General features: G+C 48.8%; 1 protein-coding gene across 18 annotated transcripts in view; it reads right to left on the bottom strand.

The window, feature by feature from the left end:
• Window positions 1–18,295, bottom strand: part of CCDC60 (coiled-coil domain containing 60) — a 275,404-nt gene that overhangs the window by 226,571 nt on the left and 30,538 nt on the right. The window lies entirely within an intron of this gene.

Below are 18,295 nucleotides of genomic sequence, written 5' to 3'. Positions count from 1 at the left end.
GAGCTCAGTTAATGCTCATGATGCCATTAGCTCATGTGTGTCAGGCCTCATCCACCTGTGGGTGATGAAAAGGTCACGCTTTCTGTATTCACGCATACATTCACTCATTCACTCAACAAACGTTCACCGAGCACCTAGCGTATGGCAGGCACTGTTCCAGGCACCGGGGATACGGCAGAAAAGCAGACAGACCAGCAGACCACACTCCCCGCCCTCGTGGAGCTGTCGTTCTCCTGGGCTGAGGGTCGGCCAACAATGACAGGAAATTACATCTAGTAGTCAGGTGGTGAGGGATGCTGTGAGGGAAATAGAGCCTGGGGTGGAGGTGGCGCGTGTAGGGGTAGGGTGAGGTTGAATTTTAAGAAGAGTGGTCAGGAAAAGCCTTTCTGAAAAGGAGACATTTAAGCGATGACCTGAAAAAGGTCACTGGTTAAAAGTCCCTGTGTTGATTCCAGCAGAGGTGGGTGGGTGAGTGGAGGGGCTTCCCACACCACACTAAGCGGTTCTCAGATGTCAGCAGGGTGTCTGCTGACTCAAGGCCTGGGAAATAGCATCAGATTCCACAGGGTTGCAATTGCAGGGTTCAGGCCTACAAGACCCCCAACCCCACTTCAGATGCCAGCCAAAAGCCTGGGCTACCTGCACCTGTGACCAGCAGACTGTTAATCAAAGGTTCCCACACCTTCCTCCTCCGGTTCGACGTATTTGCTAGAGCGGCTCACAGAACTCAGAAGCATGTTACTTACTAGATCACTGGTTTATTATGAAAGGACGTAACTCAGGAACCGCCAGGTGGAAGAGACACTCAGGGCGCGGAGTATCCACGCCCTCTCCGGCTGCACCGCCCTCCCGGCATCCCCGTGTGTTCTCCAACCTGGAAGCTCTCTGAACCCCATCCTTTTGGGTTTTCTGGAGGCTTCATTACCTAGGAATAATTGCAGGACTCACTGGCTGTTGGCAATTGATTCAACCTCCAGCAACTCTCCCGGAGGCTGAGGGGCAGGACTGAAAGTTTCAACCCTCTAATTACAGGATTGGTTTTTCCCGGCAACCAGCTCCCATCCGTAGGTGGGGTTCAAGCCACCTCCTTAACGTAACAAAAGACACCTTTGTTGATTTCATCACTTAAATTCTGAGGGTTTTTAGCTGTGTTGGAAATAGAAAGACCAAATATGTATTTTTTATTATAAACCACAGTATCACAGGTGGAAAGTGAGCCATGTGCATATTTTGGATAGAGTATAACAGAAAGAGAGCAGCAAGTGCAAAGGCCCTGAGGTGGGAGCGTGTCTGGCATTTTTGGGGAGTAGAAAGGAAGCCAGCATCCAGGAGCATAGGGAGTTAGGCAGACAGTGTCGGGAGGTGGGGGCAGAACAGGCACAGGTGTTGGATCACGTGAGCCTCTTGGCATTGTAAGGATTTTGGCTTTTCATCCGAGTGAAACGGTGATCCATTACAGAGTATCAAGCAGGGAAGCAACTTCATCTGACTTGGGTTTCAACAACAACTCTGGCTGCTGTGTTGAGAACAGTCTGTGGGAGGCAGGGGAGGAAGCAGGGGACCAGTTAGGAGGCTGCCGTAAGGATCTGGGTGACAGATGATGGTGGCTCGGACCAGACAGTAGCAGCGGGGCTGGTGAGAAGGGCTGGGACTCTATAACCAACTTGAGTTGTCCCGAGGCCAAGCCTACTTATGTAGGATACTTCCAACACCCTGTCTCGTCCCACCCACGTGTCCTCTCACCTGTGCCCAGAAGCCCCCAAGACAGATGCACTCGCCACCTGGCGTCAGGCTGTTCTCTTGTTCGGGTTTCACATGTCCTCAGTCACTGCACCCCTGGGAGTGGTGATACCATCACCACTGTGCTCATTAGGACACAATGTCCATGCCAGGGAGTCACCTCCCTGTGTCCCCAGACCTTCCGGTCTTGGGGATGCAGGATGGGACCATGGGCCATGCAGTGGTGAGGAGACAGGCCAAGGCCTCACACCGGTTTGCTTGTGTGCCCCCGGGCATGAAGTCTTCATCGATGCTTCCGTCAGCTTCTGGCCCTCACTTCCTCTTGCCAGAGGACTTGGGCTCAGTTGGGGACCAGATCCCTGGCCCTGTTCTCCCTCTGTATCCCCAGTGAACCTCCCCCTGCTTCCTTGGGTGCAAACAAAACAGATTCCAGAGGACAGCCCTGAGAGAGAGAGAGAGAGAGAGAGAAGGAGAGGGGGAGGAGAGGGGGAGGGGAGGGGGAGGGGAGGGGGAGGGAATGTGTACGTGTTGAAGAAAGCGGTGTGTGCCAGCTCAATGTAGATGTTATTGTCCCGTTTTCCAGATGAATCACTGGAGGCTCAGGGAGGTTAAGCGATTTGCCCAAGGCCATCGCTTGCATTCAAGTCTCCTAGTATCTCCTCTTCTTTTGCAATATCAAGACCCCTGTCCCATACTGCCTATGTTCCCCCCCCCAAATCCAAAATGGCACAGTATGATTGGATAATGGAGCAGAGTATTCAAAACTGAATCTTTGTATTTAAAATCCTGGACATACTGCGGCTGCATATGTAGTAGCCCTTTGTTCAGTCACTCAATAGACCTTGACTGAGCACCTAATAAAAATCAAGCCCAGAAGCGCGCTGTCTCTTGTGGGAGACGGCGCAGTCAGAGATCAGTTCATTTTATTCTGGGTATTGGGAGAGAATTCTGGGCTACTTACTCCTTAAGAGGAAGGGATGGGACCACAAATGGGGTTGACTCCCCACCTCACTGGTGTCAGGGGTGGAAGCAACACCAGAAAAGCAGTGCTGTCGCGTCAGGCAAACCAGGGTTTGAATCCCACTCTCACCAGTGACCATCTGGGTGACCCACATTCCCTCAGGTCCCTTTAGCACCGACACACCGGTGTCTGACACAGGGTAAACGCTCCATAAATGACCCTTACTGTTGCTGGGTTGGCAAAGGAATTTGAGGACAGAAACAAACTGGAGAATTCTGCCCCAAGGCCCCTTTGTTGGCAGCATCAGTTTTAGGGGAGGCAGGAAGCTCGTAAGTATCTGGATCAGGACACTCTGCCCCCAAAAGGGTAGCAGACAGAGCTCCTCAAATCACCTGCACCCTTAAGCCCTGCCAGAGGAAGTTTCCCCAAATGCAGGAACCTAAAACCTTCCATGGTGGCTACAGACTTGGCAACTTCACTTTTCCAAACAAGGGCAAAACCGGCTCTTCAACTTCAACGCCTGTGGGTGAAGTCCGACACGTTTAATACCTTTCTAGGTGATGAAATGGATCGTTTTTCTCAAGACAAAAGAAAAAGAAAATCGAGATTCATGATGGGGTAGGGAAGAGGTGGGCAAGTTTTGATGATACAATAGAATATTTGAAACCCTGGCAAACTAGGGGAAAGGTCACCAACCATCTGTCCACTGACCAGACTGGAGCTACCTGGCTATTTGGGGATCCTGATCTATTATCTCTACAGACTGTAAGTTCCCCGAGGGGAGAACCACGCCTTTGAAAACTTCTTTTCCCCATAGGACCTTGAAAATAGTTAGAAACTTTATGCAGAGACAGGCAGGTTCCTGTTAATACCAACAGCCAACGTCTACTGAGTACTTGCTCATTCCAGGAACCATGCTAAGGGCTTAATCTCCGTAAACGTTCAAAACAAACAATAAAAAAACCCAGATGGTGCATGCTATTATTACCATTTACTATAATTACCATTTTATAGACGATAACACTGAGGCTCAAAGAGGCTGGATAAGTAAGCCCAACGTCACAGACGGGCTCTTCAGCTTCAATGTCAATGGGCGAACAGTTCAGTGAAAGAATGAAGATTTCCCCTCCTCAGCATGCAGAGGGTTAACTTAGAACCTCAGGCTGTCAGCACTTCTCTGATCTTGGCACTAATTATGTACAGAAATCATCTTGCCTCTGCCGTCTAATGAAAACGACGGTACAGAAATGGAATTGATCATGATATGTACTCTGAGTGTTGTTTTCTTCTTTAAAAGACTACCTCAATGTCCCCCACTTTTCATTTCCCCCTCTCCTTACCAGATAATCAAATATAAAAGTTATATTAACCTACCAACCACTTCAATTAAAATGCTCATCCAAAATTTGAAAACCATTAAAAAACCCATTATCTCAGTTTTAACGTTCTCTGATTCCGTGTCGATTTTCTGCCACAGCGCAAACGGCAGGTAACATTATCACAGTAGGTGCCTTCTAGAAAGCAACGTCTCATTCTTTGCCAGTCGGTCCCGAGGCTGCTCGCCCGGCACGGGCCTTATTAAAAACCCACACGCCCTGGTGTACTTCAGTCATGTCCAAATGCATTGAAATAATTGATTGTTTTAATGAGTTCTCCATCTGTCTCATTTTCTTCTGTCTTTCTCTACTCAGGAGTGGGTTTCAGAGAGAGGAAAGGACAGATCCACTCTTGGGAGGTTATAGACTGAAAGATGGGAGGGTCTCTGGCTTGGATCTGTTGCCTGGGGGGTTCTGCGTTCCCGTGACGAAATTAGAAATGGTTTTCCCTGGGACTTCCCTGGTAGTCCAGTGAAGAATCCGCCTTCCAATGCAGGGGGTGCACGTTCAACCCCTGGTCGGGGAACTAAGATCTCACATGCCAGGGGGCAACTAAGCCCGTGTGCCATAACTACTGAGCCTGCGTGCCACAACTAGAGAGCCCATGTGCTGCAACTACTGAGCCTGTGCACTCTGGAGCCCACACCACAACAAAAGAGCCCATGTGCCGCAACTAAGACCCGATGCAGCCAAAAATAAATAAATATTTGAAAAATCTAATTGTCCAATGACAAAGAATTATATCAACTAATGGCATATCCTAAGAATGCAGTAATATTCTGAAGTCATTTAAAAGTATATTAGAGAAGAATATATATTGAATGAGGAAAAATGATACCATATTGTTAAAGAAACCAAATAGAATACCAAATAGTATGATCCAAGTTTTATGGGAAAAAAGTATATGGCTACGACTTCATGAAAAAAAAAAAAAGACTGGAAGATTATATGGTCCTCTGAGAAAATGAGAATCGGTCATTTTTATACTTGCTGAGCTTCTTCTGTTCCAAATTTGTTCTCCAGTGATAGTGCATTAATTTTTCTGTTCAGAAAACAAAAGTTGTTTCCAAAAGGAATACCTGTGAATTATAGCAGGAAATGGAGTGGGAATATCTGGGAATTAAAGCAGGTTTAAGACCTTTCCTCTCAGCCCTGGGTTCCTATTACTACCCTGTAGTAGTAAGAGTTGATGCATTACTATATATGATATATATATAGTAATATATAATTAACCAGAATGACTACCACCTCTCACCATTCCCTGGCCTTTTATCCAGACCTATATAAGGTGCTCTGGCTCAATTTTTCCCAGATCTGACAAGCCACATAAGAAAAAACACTGTAATTGTTTAGTTAACAAATGATGGAACTCCGACAGAAACCAGGAATTAGTTCAATAATTGGACAACCTTTAGCTGTAGGCGAGGATGGAGTAGTGGGAATGGGAATATCCTCCTGCCTGAAACAACCAAAAAATTGGTGTAATATATGCTACAATGATTTTCAAACTACCGGCACTCAGGAAACAAAGGACAGTGATCCCTGAGGGGCAAGAAACAAAAAGTCAGCCCTAGGTTTGCATTCCTCCATGAGAGGATTTCCAGGGTGCAGCACAGGGAGGGGGCCTGGTGGACTCCCTGAAATGAGAAGACATTGCTGAGAGTCTGGGGAACCCGTGGTGGCTAGAGTTCCCAAGTCAGAATCTGCAGAAGGGTGCTATTCAGAGAGAACTTCAGAAACCGTGGAGTTCTAATCAGCCCATGCATGTGAGCAAACGACCCAAGGCTGGGGAACCTTCTGCAAGGAGTAGAGATGACGGTGCTGGGTGTCTGGACCAACATATTAGTACAAAGGTGGAGAAACGGTTCTAGACGAAAACAGAAGAGAACACTTTTGTGACCCTGCTTTAAGCAAAAATTTCTTAGATATGACACCAGAAGTACAATCTATATAAAGACAAATCAGACTTCATCAAAATTAAGATCTTCTGCTCTTAGTTAAAGCAGCCCCAACAGATTAAATACCACGGACTGGGTGGCTTATAAAACGCAGAAACTTCTTACAGTTCTAGAGGCTGAGCCGTACGAGATCAAGACGCCAACAGATTTGCTGTCTGTTGAGGACAAGCTTTCTGGTTCATAGCCCACAACTTCTCGCTGTATTCTCACAGAACGGAAGGGACGGGGAGCTCTATGGGGTCTCTTTTTAAGGGCACTGATCCCACTTATGAGGGCTCTGCCCTCATGACCCAATTACTGCTAAAGGCCCCACCTCCAAATACCATCACTCTGGGAGTTAGAGTTTCAACGTATGAACTTTGGGGTTGGGGAGGAAAACACCCAGTCCGTTACATGTTCTTCAAAGGCACTTTTTTTCTCTCTCATTTTATTACAATGAAGTTTAACAGAACAGAAAAGTCACATGACCCTGGTGGGTCCAAAAGGCACTTTTAAGAGAATGAAAAGAGATGCCACACATATCTGGAGAAAACTGTAATTCGAAAAGATACATGCACCCCGATGTTCATTGCAGCACTATTCTCAATAACTAAGACATGGAAACAACATATATATAATAGAATACTACTTAGCCATAAAAAAGAATGAAATAATGCCATTTGCGGCAACATGGACAGACCTAGAGATCATCATACTAAGTGAAGTAAGTCAGACAGAGAAGACAAATATCACGTGATATCACATGTGGAATCTAAAATATGACACAAATGAGTCTCTCATTTGTGTTATCTACAAAGCAGAAAGGCTCACAGACATAGAGAACAGACTTGTGATTGCCAAGGGGGCGGGTGCATGGGAGAGGGATGGAGTGGGAGTTTGCGATTAGCCAATGCAAACTATTATACAGAGAATGGATAAAGCAACAAGGTCCTGCTGTATAGCACAGGGAATTATAGTCAACATCCTGTGATAAACCATAATGGAAAAGAATATGAAAAAGAATGTATTTATACGTGTAACTGAATCACTTTGCTGTACAGTAGAAATTAACACAACATTGTAAATCAACTCTACTTCAATGAAATACAATAAAAAAATAGAGGTGCCACTAATAGACCGGAAGACATTATTTCTAAGTCATGTATTTAATAAAGGATTTGTATTCAGAATATATAAAAACTCTCAAAACTCTACAATAAGGGAAAAAATCCAATTTAAAAATGGGCGAACTGTTTGAATAGACAATTCACCAAAGAAGCTATAGAGATGGCAAATCAGCACATCAAAAAAAGCTCAGCTTGGGCTTCCCTGGTGGCGCAGTGGTTGAGAGTCCGCCTGTCGGTGCAGGGGACACGGGTTCATGCCCCGGTCCGGGAAGATCCCACGTGCCGCGGAGCGGCTGGGCCCGTGAGCCATGGCCGCTGAGCCTGTGCGTCCGGAGCCTGTGCTCCACAACGGGAGAGGCCACAACAGTGAGAGGCCCGCGTACCACAAAAAAAAAAAAAAAAAAAAAAAGCTCGGCTTATTTAGTCATTACTCATTAGAAAAATGCAAACTAAAAAAACAATAGGATACCACTGAACACCTATCAGAATGGCTAAAATTCAAAGGGCAGACCTTGACACGTGTTGGCAAAGACTGGAGAAACTGCAACTCCTAAATGCTGCTGTTGGGAATGTAACATTGACAAACTGACTTCCAAAATAGTTATACTTTTCTTAAAAAGTAAATTATACCTATGATATGATTCAGCTATTACACACCTAGCTATTTATCTAAGAGAAATGAAAGCTTATGTCCATGTAAAGATTTGCACCCAATGCTCATAACAGCCTTATTTGTAAGAGACCCAAACTGGAAACAACCCAGATGTCCATTGACAGGTGAATGGATAAACAAACTGGTATATACATATGATGAAACACTACTCAATAGAAAGGAATGAACTGCTCATGCACCTAATGGAGATGAATCTCAAAATAACTATGCCGAGTAGAACCAGAGAGACAAAAATTGTATAAAAATCTAGAAAAAGAAAACTTAGAAAGCAATCAGTGATTGCCCAAGGCATGAGGTGGGAGGGAAAGATTAAGTGAGACAGGAAGAAACTTGGGGGGTGATGGGTATGTTCTTGACTGTGGGAATGATTTCACTGGTATAAATATATCAAAGCATCAACTTGTACTCTTTAAATATGTGCTGTCTGTTGCATATCATACCTCAGTAAAGCTATTAAGAAAAGTGAATACACAGATTTTTAAAAATTGAACTGTCAAGAAAATAATTCTGGCTCCAAGCATGTCTGATAAAAAAAAACTTAAATGGTATCTTCTTTGGGCAACTTGTCTCTCCCAGAGAGAGGCCTGCCTCACTTGGTCAACAGGGCTGCCATGACTCCGGGACTCCATCCTTCTATATTCAGATCCAGAGCCAAGAAAGCATCACCTCTTCCCTAAAGGTCCTCACAAAACTCTGAAGTGTACTCTAACTGGACCAGCCCAGTTCACGTGCCCATGAATGCATGTGGGCAACCAATCACTACAGCCGTGCACCATGATGCTCCGATTGTCTCAGGCCTGAGTCACGAGCAGTGAGAGCAGGAAAGGATCCCATTTCTTAAAACAATTCAGGGTTGCAGTCACAAGAAGCGTAGTGGATATTGTGGTGACTGCAAGAATGCGCCTCTTGGATCTCTGTGTGCAGGTAGCATGATGAGTCGAGGGCCTCAACTGCCATGCTCTGAAATCCATCACCGTGTTTGTGCAGAGGCCACACTTCCCTCGGGCTGCTCCCAGCCAGCAGGTGAGTGCAGAAGGAATCCCAAGGCAGACCCTTTCCTGGGAGACACAGGCTCTCCTGACAAGTCACGATGGCTCAAGGACTCCCTAGTGGTCTTGCTGAATGGCTGATGCATTAAGTCTAACACGCTTTCATTCGCCCTTCTTTCCTCCTCTCTACCCTTCACCTGTGTCAAGGTGCCAGTTCCCTCTCCACCCTCCTCAAAAGCATTTCCCCTAATAAATCTCTTGCACGTTTAACCCCATTTTAGCATCTGTTTCTTGTAAGACCCCAATTAACACAGATACCAGGGAGACATCTAACACATCTCTACCTTTAGTCAAAAGTTCCAGGGTTTGCCAAATCAGTTCTTATCCTGTATCTTATTTGACTTGCAGCCTTGGTTGGAGAAACTGCTAGGAACACAAAAGCCTTGAAGTGGACATAATAGGACTGACTTATGGGTGGTGACCCTGCCATCCATTGCAAGCACTCAGTGATTCACAAAGCACTTTAAGATACAAAACTTGATCTGATCTTCACAAAAGAGCAGTGAGGTGGGTGGAGCTATTTGATATTCGTCGTAAGGAGGTTGATAGGGAGGTCAAAGTGAATTGTTAAAAGTCCCATAGATCCAAGTCCCTGCTGCGCTGAAGAATCTTCAGTGGGGGCTTCCCTGGTGGCGCAGTGGTTGAGAGTCCGCCTGCCGATGCAGGGGACGCGGGTTCGTGCCCCGGTCCAGGAAGATCCCACATGCCGCGGAGCGGCTGGGCCCGTGAGCCATGGCCGCTGAGGCTGTGCATCCGGAGCCTGTGCTCCACAACGGGAGAGGCCACAACAGTGAGAGGCCCATGTACCGCAAAAAAAACAACAACAAAAAAGAATCTTCAGTGGTTCCTCATTGCCTTCAAGATAAAGACCAAGGTAGTCACGTGACGCACAAGGGCCCTGTGACCTGGCATTAGAGCCACGTTCAAGGCTCCAATAAAGCCACAGACTATTTGGCCTCTTGGCCTCTGCATATTCTGTTCCTTCTTCTTCAAACACTTTCCATACCCTCCTCTGGTATCAACTACTCACCCATACTACTACTACTCTCTTCCTATTAAAAATCTGCTCTTAAAGACTGGGTCATGTATTCCTTTGAGGCCCCAGATCCCTGTTCTTACCCATTTCATAGTGTAATAGGTAAGAACCTTTGTATTCTTTTTTTTTTTTTTTGCGGTACGTGGGCCTCAAGAGGGCAAGAGAACAGCCGTCTTGAGTGGCCTGACCTCACACTCCACCTCCACACACCCTGCACGACCCGTACAGTCTAGGTTCACCTCTCTTCCACGGCTGCCCTGAGCTCAGGTAGATAGAGGTGCACTGCAGCCGAACATCACACATGCGATAACAAGTAACAGAAGCTAACAAGCATCAAGAGTAAAGGTACCGGGACTTCCCTGGTGGCGCAGTGGTTAAGACCCACCTGCCAATGCAGGGGACACGGGTTCGAGCCCTGGTCCGGGAAGATCCCACATGCCGCGGAGCAATTAAGCCCGTGTGCCACAACTACTGAGCCTGCACTCTAGGGCCTGCGAGCCACAACTACCGAGCCCACATGCCACAACTACTGAAGCCCGCGCGCCTAAAGCCTGAGAGCCGCAACTACTGAAGCCTGTGCACCTAAAGCCCGTGCTCCTCAACAAGAGAAGCCACCGCAGTGAGAAGCACGTGCACTGCAATGAAGCATAGCCCCCGCTCACCGCAACTAGAGAAAAGCCTGTGCGCAGCCATGAAGACCCAGCGGAAAAATAAATTTATTTTTTTAAAAAAAGAGTAAATATACCTAGCATGCTAAAGAGAGTAAAATTCGCCTAGAGGTGGGTGAACTTTGGAGCCAGGTGTTTATCGGGTCAATTTTTCACGCACATCCAGAGGATAACGACAGCATCTCGCTGCAGACACAGCAAATCAGATTCATTTCATAGTGAGGCCACCACTGCCCCCCACTCCCCGTCTGAGAGCAGACTCCCTCCACTCAGACTCGGAGGAAATGTAACATGTTTAACAGGCACGATACAGGGGAGGTCATGACCTTTAGGCAGAATACAGCAGTAACAGCGCTCTGAGATCACACCGCCCCTGCCTGCGATTTCTGTACTGGCCTGCAGTGTTGTGTCACCTGTCCACTGGCAGTCCCCAGAGCTGGTGCCGAATACTGGAGGGGAGGTATAATGGTGCCTTTCTCCAGTGGGGGCCGGATTAATTACCTAAGTAGTCTTAGGTGGGGCCAGGTAGACAACAGGTGAGATCTGTAAGTCCCTTTCTAAGCTTATTCCCCACCAGGCAGCAAACCCAAACCAGCAGGGTCTTACCTGCCAGTCCTACGCCATTTATAATGTGTCCCTCTGCGGGTAGGTCCTGTAGGCAAAAGTGGGTTGTCCTGACAGTTGGCAACCTTTGGGTCCCTTGGTGGTCAAGAGTTGAACTCAGATTGTGTTGACTAGTTGCCTCTGGGTTAATATGGCATAGACACTGGGACGACGCTCCTGAGATGTTCAGTCACAGTTCATAGGGCTTGAGTCAGCCTCCTGGCCCACATGTTGCGAGCACGGGTTTCCTGCCTCAGTCGTTAAGTACTCCGTTTATCTTTTCCGTAAGCCCGGCAGCGGTGAGGTTGTAAGGCTGGTGGAGATGCCAGCGGATGTCATTTTTATCAGCCCGCTCCTGGACTTCATGGTCCTTGGTCGATGTTGACGTCCATGGGGGTCCTTATTTTGTGCACAGCTGCTCTAGACGGCCCCCCCAGTAGTGGCCTTTCTGTGGTGCTTGATGACTCGGGTTGGCCTTTTTTAACGTCTCCCACCTGTTGTAACGCACTGTGGACGGCATGGAGCTGTGGTCCCCTCCCGTTATACTGCTGCTCTGTGCCCTTCCACAGCCGGACCAGAAGCCCAAGGGTTCTCTTGTTATTTGGCCATTACCACGTTTTGGATAACTGGCCACTTCCAATTCACAAGCCTTTCCCCGAGTTAATATCCCTAAAGCCTGTGTCTCTCACGGTGTAGCGGTGCTGGGTCAGGGGTAAGCTTGGCTTCCCGGACCAGAAAATATGCAAGTATGTAATAGACGATCCAGGTCCTTGCGTCCTGTCAGTGTTCACCAGCCATCCCCGGGCAGTCAGATGAGCCACGAGCGTGGGGCTGCTCCTTTTAAACTAGAAGGAGACTCCAAGGTGAACAGGATACCCTCAATATAATGGAAGAAAAAGACACTTCCCATGGTGGTCAGCTGCCACAAGGCTCCATGCACGTGCTAGCGGACGGCCACCTTGGGGTCGCCCTGCAACTTTCCATTCCCCATCCTTATTTCCTGACCTCTTGGGTGTTCACGGGGGTTTCCTTGGCCTCCTGGCTGGCCAACTATTGGACTGCACCCCGCAGGCCTGCAAGCCCAGCTTCGAGACCACAGATAGAGCCTGGAGACAGCGACAGAGACATCAATACTTAATGACAGGGGATCTTACGCATCCGAAACGAAGGGTCCGGGAACGACATCCCCTCCATGTACAGCAGACAGCAAGCAGGATGTGGGAACAACGTTTGCTAGGCGGGGGAGGAGGCTACCATTTATATGGGGAATTGGCGTCAGGTTGGCTCGTCAGTTCCCAGGGAAACCAGCGGCTGGGGCAGGGGGCAAGCACGTAGGCAATTACTGACTAAGCCCTACAATGAAGAGGATTGGATAGTCATGTGAGTGAAGCAGGGGCTGGTCAAGCAGGGGATGGCCGGGAAGCAAGAGGACGGCCGTCTTGAACAGCCTGACCACCCAGAGGCCCACCCGCGCCAGGGAGGGCGATCTCCTGAAATGCAGTCTGCGGATTCGAGGCGAATCTCATCCAGACATACCCTCACAGACACACCTGGAATGGCATCTGGCAAAATGTCTGGCCACCCAGTGGCCCAGTCAAGTTGACACGTAAAAGGAACCATCACATGGAATAACTGTCCAAGGTTGTGTGACAGCGTCGGTGGCAGGGCTGGAGAACAAGTCGTCTCCAAAGCTCTTCTTTTTTTTTTTTTGGCCAAGCGGTGTGATACGTGGGATCTTAGTTCCCTGACCAGGGATTGAACCTGTGCCCCCCACATCGAGAGTGCAGAGTCTTAACCGCTGGTCTGCCAGGGAAGTCCCTCCAAAGCCCTTCTTACACAGCCATGTCGCTATCCCCATGGATAAGGCAACCACAGGGTGGTGACCCCCTGCCTGATCCATCTGGAGCTTCTGCATTTCTTGAGGACATACTAAATGCCAGGCTCGGGCTCTGTGCTTGGCATTTTACTTATATCCTCATGGCCTTGGACTGTCCTGGTCTCCAGATGCATGGATATTGGTTGAGTGAATAAATCCCATTTGCCAGAGAGGATCACTCGCTTATTATAGGGTTCAAACCTGGGACGGACTCCACGGCCACACCATCCTTCTTGAAATGCCCTCTTCCAAACCCATGATTTCTCACGCCCCAGAAACATGACTTTGCCCCTGCAGAGGCTGCGGGCTCGGCAGAACTTAACATCTCAGCTCCCCAGGGAGCATTAGCCTGCCCGGAGCAGATTTCCCCAGAGGGTCTCAGTGCTGCCGAACAGGCAGGCGAACAGACTGGGTGAGGAGCCCTGGCACGTACCTTGCAGGTCAGCTGGCATCTGATCTAGACTCTTCTTCCCCAGTTTCTCCAGATGCACAGGGGTCTGCTGGGTCTGTGATGCCAAGCGGGAGTGCTGTTAAGGGGATCTGTATTCTTTTCTTTTCCTTTCTCTCTTTAACTTTCAGCAGCAGCTCCTCCCCGCTTCATGGCAGGTTCCAAGAGTCTCAGACAGGCGTCAATATTGACAGAAGAGGCCCCACAGCCCAGCAGGGGATGCGGTTTCAAAGGAGTAGCTGAGCAAGCTCATTAGGGTGGCTTCTCGGCACACTGTGGCAGCCCCAATTACTTGGTTCTGAGCAGCATGAATACGGATCAGTGAGAGGAAGGGGACTCATCTGGATTATTTATTTTTATTTTTATTTTTTTAACACAGAGACCGTATAGAGGAGGACTTTAAGGACACTAGTTTTGCAGTCAGAGAGGCCTGGCTTCCAATCCCATCTCTGCTCTTTTTGCTTTGCTACCCCTGTGACGCTGGGAAAGGACATTCGCTGCTCTGAATCTCAGTTTCCTTATCTGTAAAATGGGCATCGTGATAATCAGTACTTCCAAGGTGCGCTGTTAGGATCACGTGACAATGCATTTAGCACAGGGCCTGGCCCACCATACGTGTTGCATAAATACAGCAGTTCCTGGTGTTCTGTTTAGAAATGGTCACATCCAGAGGAACTGACCTTCTTCTGAAGAGCGGGGAAGCTTTTCCCAAAGTCTCCTGCAGATTTCCCCTCACGGCTCATTGGCCAGCACTGAACTCTGCTAACTCCTGACCGTATCTGAGGACATCTTTCCCAGCCTCCTAGTTTTACAGTTCATGAAACCGAGGCCCAGAGAAGGTGGCGTAGCAAGTCAGTGGCAGAGTCAGACCTGGAACCTAATGCCTAACCCAGAGAGGTTTTCATCCCCCTATAACACTTCTCTATCAGTGCTAAGATTTCCAAGGCTTTTTACTCAATGTATTTGTCAACATCTGCAACCGATTTCCTGAGCACAGGCAGGCAGGAGCCCTGGGCAAAGCCTCTTTCCCTTTCTCCTCTCTTTATCTTCCCGTCCAGGTGAGCGGCTCAGTTAAGTCTTGTACTCTCCAGCCAGCTCAAGATCATCCTGTCTGTCATGCAGAGAAGAAAATGGGGACGAAGGAGAGAAGCCCAGAGCGGCATCTATTCAACTAGTCTGCACAAGGACCCCTAGCAAGAAAGCCAGGCTTGACGGAGGGGACACACGATGCGGAGTGCTACGGAGACTGGAGGGGAATGTGGTCCAGCTTCACCTTCCCCGGGCCTCCTGCTGGAAGGCACGTAGTCTTGCGGAAAGCCCACTGCCGTCGCACCAGAAGCCTCCCCTCGTTAAAATTCTGGGCCATGGTGTCTTGTATTAAAGCCGATATTAAGCCATAAAATGTAATATGTTATGACACCATAAAATTCAGTGTAATTGCTATAGAACCATAAAATGTAATGTAACAGGCGCAGTGTCCATTACACTGCTTCACAGTCTAAAGCAGTTAGCTTCCACTCTGCTTTTAGACAAACAAACAATTCCTATTCATTGCTAACTCTGGAGGAAGGTATAGGAAAATCCACGCAGATGAGCATGAATTGTAACACAAATGCCAAGGGAGGATGCAGTGGGGCGCGGAGGCACCCTCCAGGCTTCGTAGGAAGACAGAACCGAAGTGCCAGTCTTGTTCAATAACATCTAGATCAGGGGGGCTTCCCTGGTGGCGCAGTGGTTAAGAATCCGCCTGCCAATGCAGGGGACATGGGTTCGAGCCCTGGTCTGGGAAGATCCCACATGCCACGGAGCGACTAAGCCCGTGTGCCACAACTACTGAGCCTGCGCTCTAGAGCCCCCGAGTCACAGCTACTGAAGCCCGTGCGCCTAGAGCCGGTGTTCCACAACAAGAGAAGCCACCGCAATGAGAAGCCCACGCGCCGCAACGAAGTGTAGCCCCCGCTCGCCACAACTAGAGAAAGCCCGTGCGCAGCAGCGAAGACAAAAGGCAGCCAAAAATAAATTAATTAAATAAATAATAATAATAATAATATCTAGATCAGGGACCCGAAAAGCAGAGCCAAAGACGGGGATTCGGGCTAGATTTCTCCTGCAATCCCATGTGCCTAGGTCCTGCAGAAGGACCACAAAGCTGCAGCCAATCTGGGCCTGGGAGTTGGAGGAGGAAAAAGAGGAGATCTGGCCTGTCTGCTGCCCACGAGGTCCCAGCAAGGGGAACCACCAGATCCGTGACAGCAGGTGTGCGTTGCAGCCGGGCCTGAACTGACGTTGACGCTCTGAGCGTAAACATGGCCGCTTGCTGCTTCACGCCCACTTTCCAGAGCGCACCCCAGTTCCTCTCGTGGCCCACTCGAACACAGAGCCCTACAGGGAGGGGAATCTGGGGCAAAGGTTTCCATTCAACTAAGATGACATGATGTAAGGTGATCATGGGAAGGGAAGGCAGAGGGAAACGGGGAGTGGCATCACAGGCGGTGAGCCTTACGGAAGGGGAAGTGGGGAGGCCTGCGGGCGCTCCCCCGGTAGGGACCAGGGTTGCCTAGGGGCTCAGGCAGAAGGAAGTGATGGATAAGGTGAGGAGCGAAGGAGAAGCAGTTAGCCAGGTGAGAAGGGTGTGGTGGAAGAAACTGGTGTATGGAGAAGAGAGAGGGGGGAGGAGGGAGGGAAAGCGGGGGAGAGAGAGAAGGAGAAGCAGAAGCAGAAGAAGGGGGAGGAGGAAGGGGAAGGGAGAAGGGAAGGAGAGAGAAGCAGGTTAAGAGAGAAAGGGACAGGGCTTCCCTGGTGGCGCAATGGTTGAGAGTCCGCCTGCTGATGCAGGGGACATGGGTTCGTGCCCCGGTCCGGGAAGATCCCACATGCCGCGGAGCGGCTGGGCCCGTGAGCCATGGGCGCTGAGCCTGCGCGTCCAGAGCCTGTGCTCCGCAACGGGAGAGGCCACAACAGTGAGAGGCTCGCGTACCGCAAAAAAAAAAGAGAGAGAAAGGGACAAACAGTAAGAGACAGTGAAAGAAAGCTGCAAAGAAGGTATCAGAGAGAGGGAGAGAGACTGGAGAGAATTAGGAGTATAATAAGAGCATGTGTTTAGAACGTGGAATGGAAGAAGAATGGTGTGAGGTGGGCTGGAGAAATAATCAGGGACCGATAACATACAAATACACACAAACAGAGAGGGAGAGAGAGATCCGCACACCTCTGTAGATAATCTATACCGTAAGCACCCGGTCAACACATAACAGGCATCCACACCCGTTCCTACAGACACGTGCACATATAATTCCCCAACGAATACCGCCCATCCCCTCACACCCCAGGAAGCAACAGGGGTTAATTCCGGTCACATCCTGGGCAGGGACGTTCTCCAAGATCCCGTGGGTGGTGTTTCCCCCATTGGCTGAGCTGGTGGGTGGTGTGGACGCTCAGCAGACCACAGCCATCCTGCCGTCAGTAGCTCTAGTCAGGGGAAAAGATGGTCCTTTCTGACAGGACATCAAAGCCTGGAAGCGTGGGCTTGGCTTCCAGGGGCTTTAAGAGGAGGCCTTGCTTCTGATGCATTTTTCAACTCGCTTCACAGTGTTATTAATGAATAAAACAGACCAGAAAATCGGGAGGAAATGAGGCAGCATAAAGTCCCCACTGTGAATTCTGATCAGGCACCCAGAGAATCAGTGAGCAGGAAGGACACAGAGCTGGAGCCAGGGAAGCGTGGCTGGGAGAGCTGGCGCTGGAAAGCCGCACAGAACAGGATGGACAACCAGGGACCACGCTGCACGACTCGGTGTCTGCCTGCGAGAAAGAGCCACGTGGATGCAGACCTAGGGGTGCCTGTTGTATAAATATCTGCGTCCAAGTAAATGGGAGAGGGGATCTAAAACCCCGGAAGCAAATGCTGAGGTTTTCTCAGGCTAGAGGGAGATATATTTTCTCCTGCACCACCGTGCCCCCTGCTATCTCCTTACTGAGGGTATTTTTTAGGGAAGGGAGAAGCACCAACAAATTTACTATGAGACAAATGAAAGGACAACCATGATTTCAACATTTCTGCTAAGTCTTAGGGTTAAGATGGAGGCCTGGGCTAGATGTGTCTTCCTTTGGTGAGGATGTACCACCAAGAATTTTGAATGATGCCAAGGAAGGTCCAGGAGCTTGTCTGCGTTAAAGATTGAGGAAAGATTCATTTGCTTAAGAAAATAAAATCAAAGTTTGCAGGTATTCTCCGGTATTGGGGAAGTTGGCACAAAGTATGTAGATCAGGGGGCGTGAGAATACATAAACAGAAAAGGTATCAGGCAAGGGACCTAAGGGGAAAGCCAATCTGTGAACAGTTCCCTGCAAGGTCTTAGTTAAGGAGCTTTAAGGATGGAGATGGTGAGTATTATATTTTAGGTTGTTTCCTATTCCACACTGCGTTGTAATTCACTCCTGATAGCCCTAAATCTTCCACAAAGTCTGGGTATCAGTTGAGGTAAAGGTTAAGCTGCTGTAACAAAGAACCCCAAAGTGCAGTGGATTAAAGAAGACAGAAGTTTATTTCTTATTTGTGAAGGAGTCCTGACGGTGTGTGGTCTGGAATACGCCAGACTTTGCTCACATCCTCATTCGGGGACCCAGGTTCTTTCCCCGGCATTGTCTTTGTCTGCATGGTTAGGCTGCATGCAAGCACATCTCTATGATTTTGTACACAAGGGAAGGGAGAAAAAGAACGCCATGCACAATTTTCTTTTAAGCAAATGTGGCATTAGGGCTTCCCTGGTGGCGCAGTGGTTAAGAATCTGCCTGCCAATGC

The sequence above is a fragment of the Orcinus orca genome, chromosome 15 (genome assembly GCF_937001465.1).
Source record: "Orcinus orca chromosome 15, mOrcOrc1.1, whole genome shotgun sequence".
Classification (NCBI taxonomy): domain Eukaryota; kingdom Metazoa; phylum Chordata; class Mammalia; order Artiodactyla; family Delphinidae; genus Orcinus; species Orcinus orca.
This window is presented reverse-complemented; position numbering and strand designations above follow the sequence as displayed.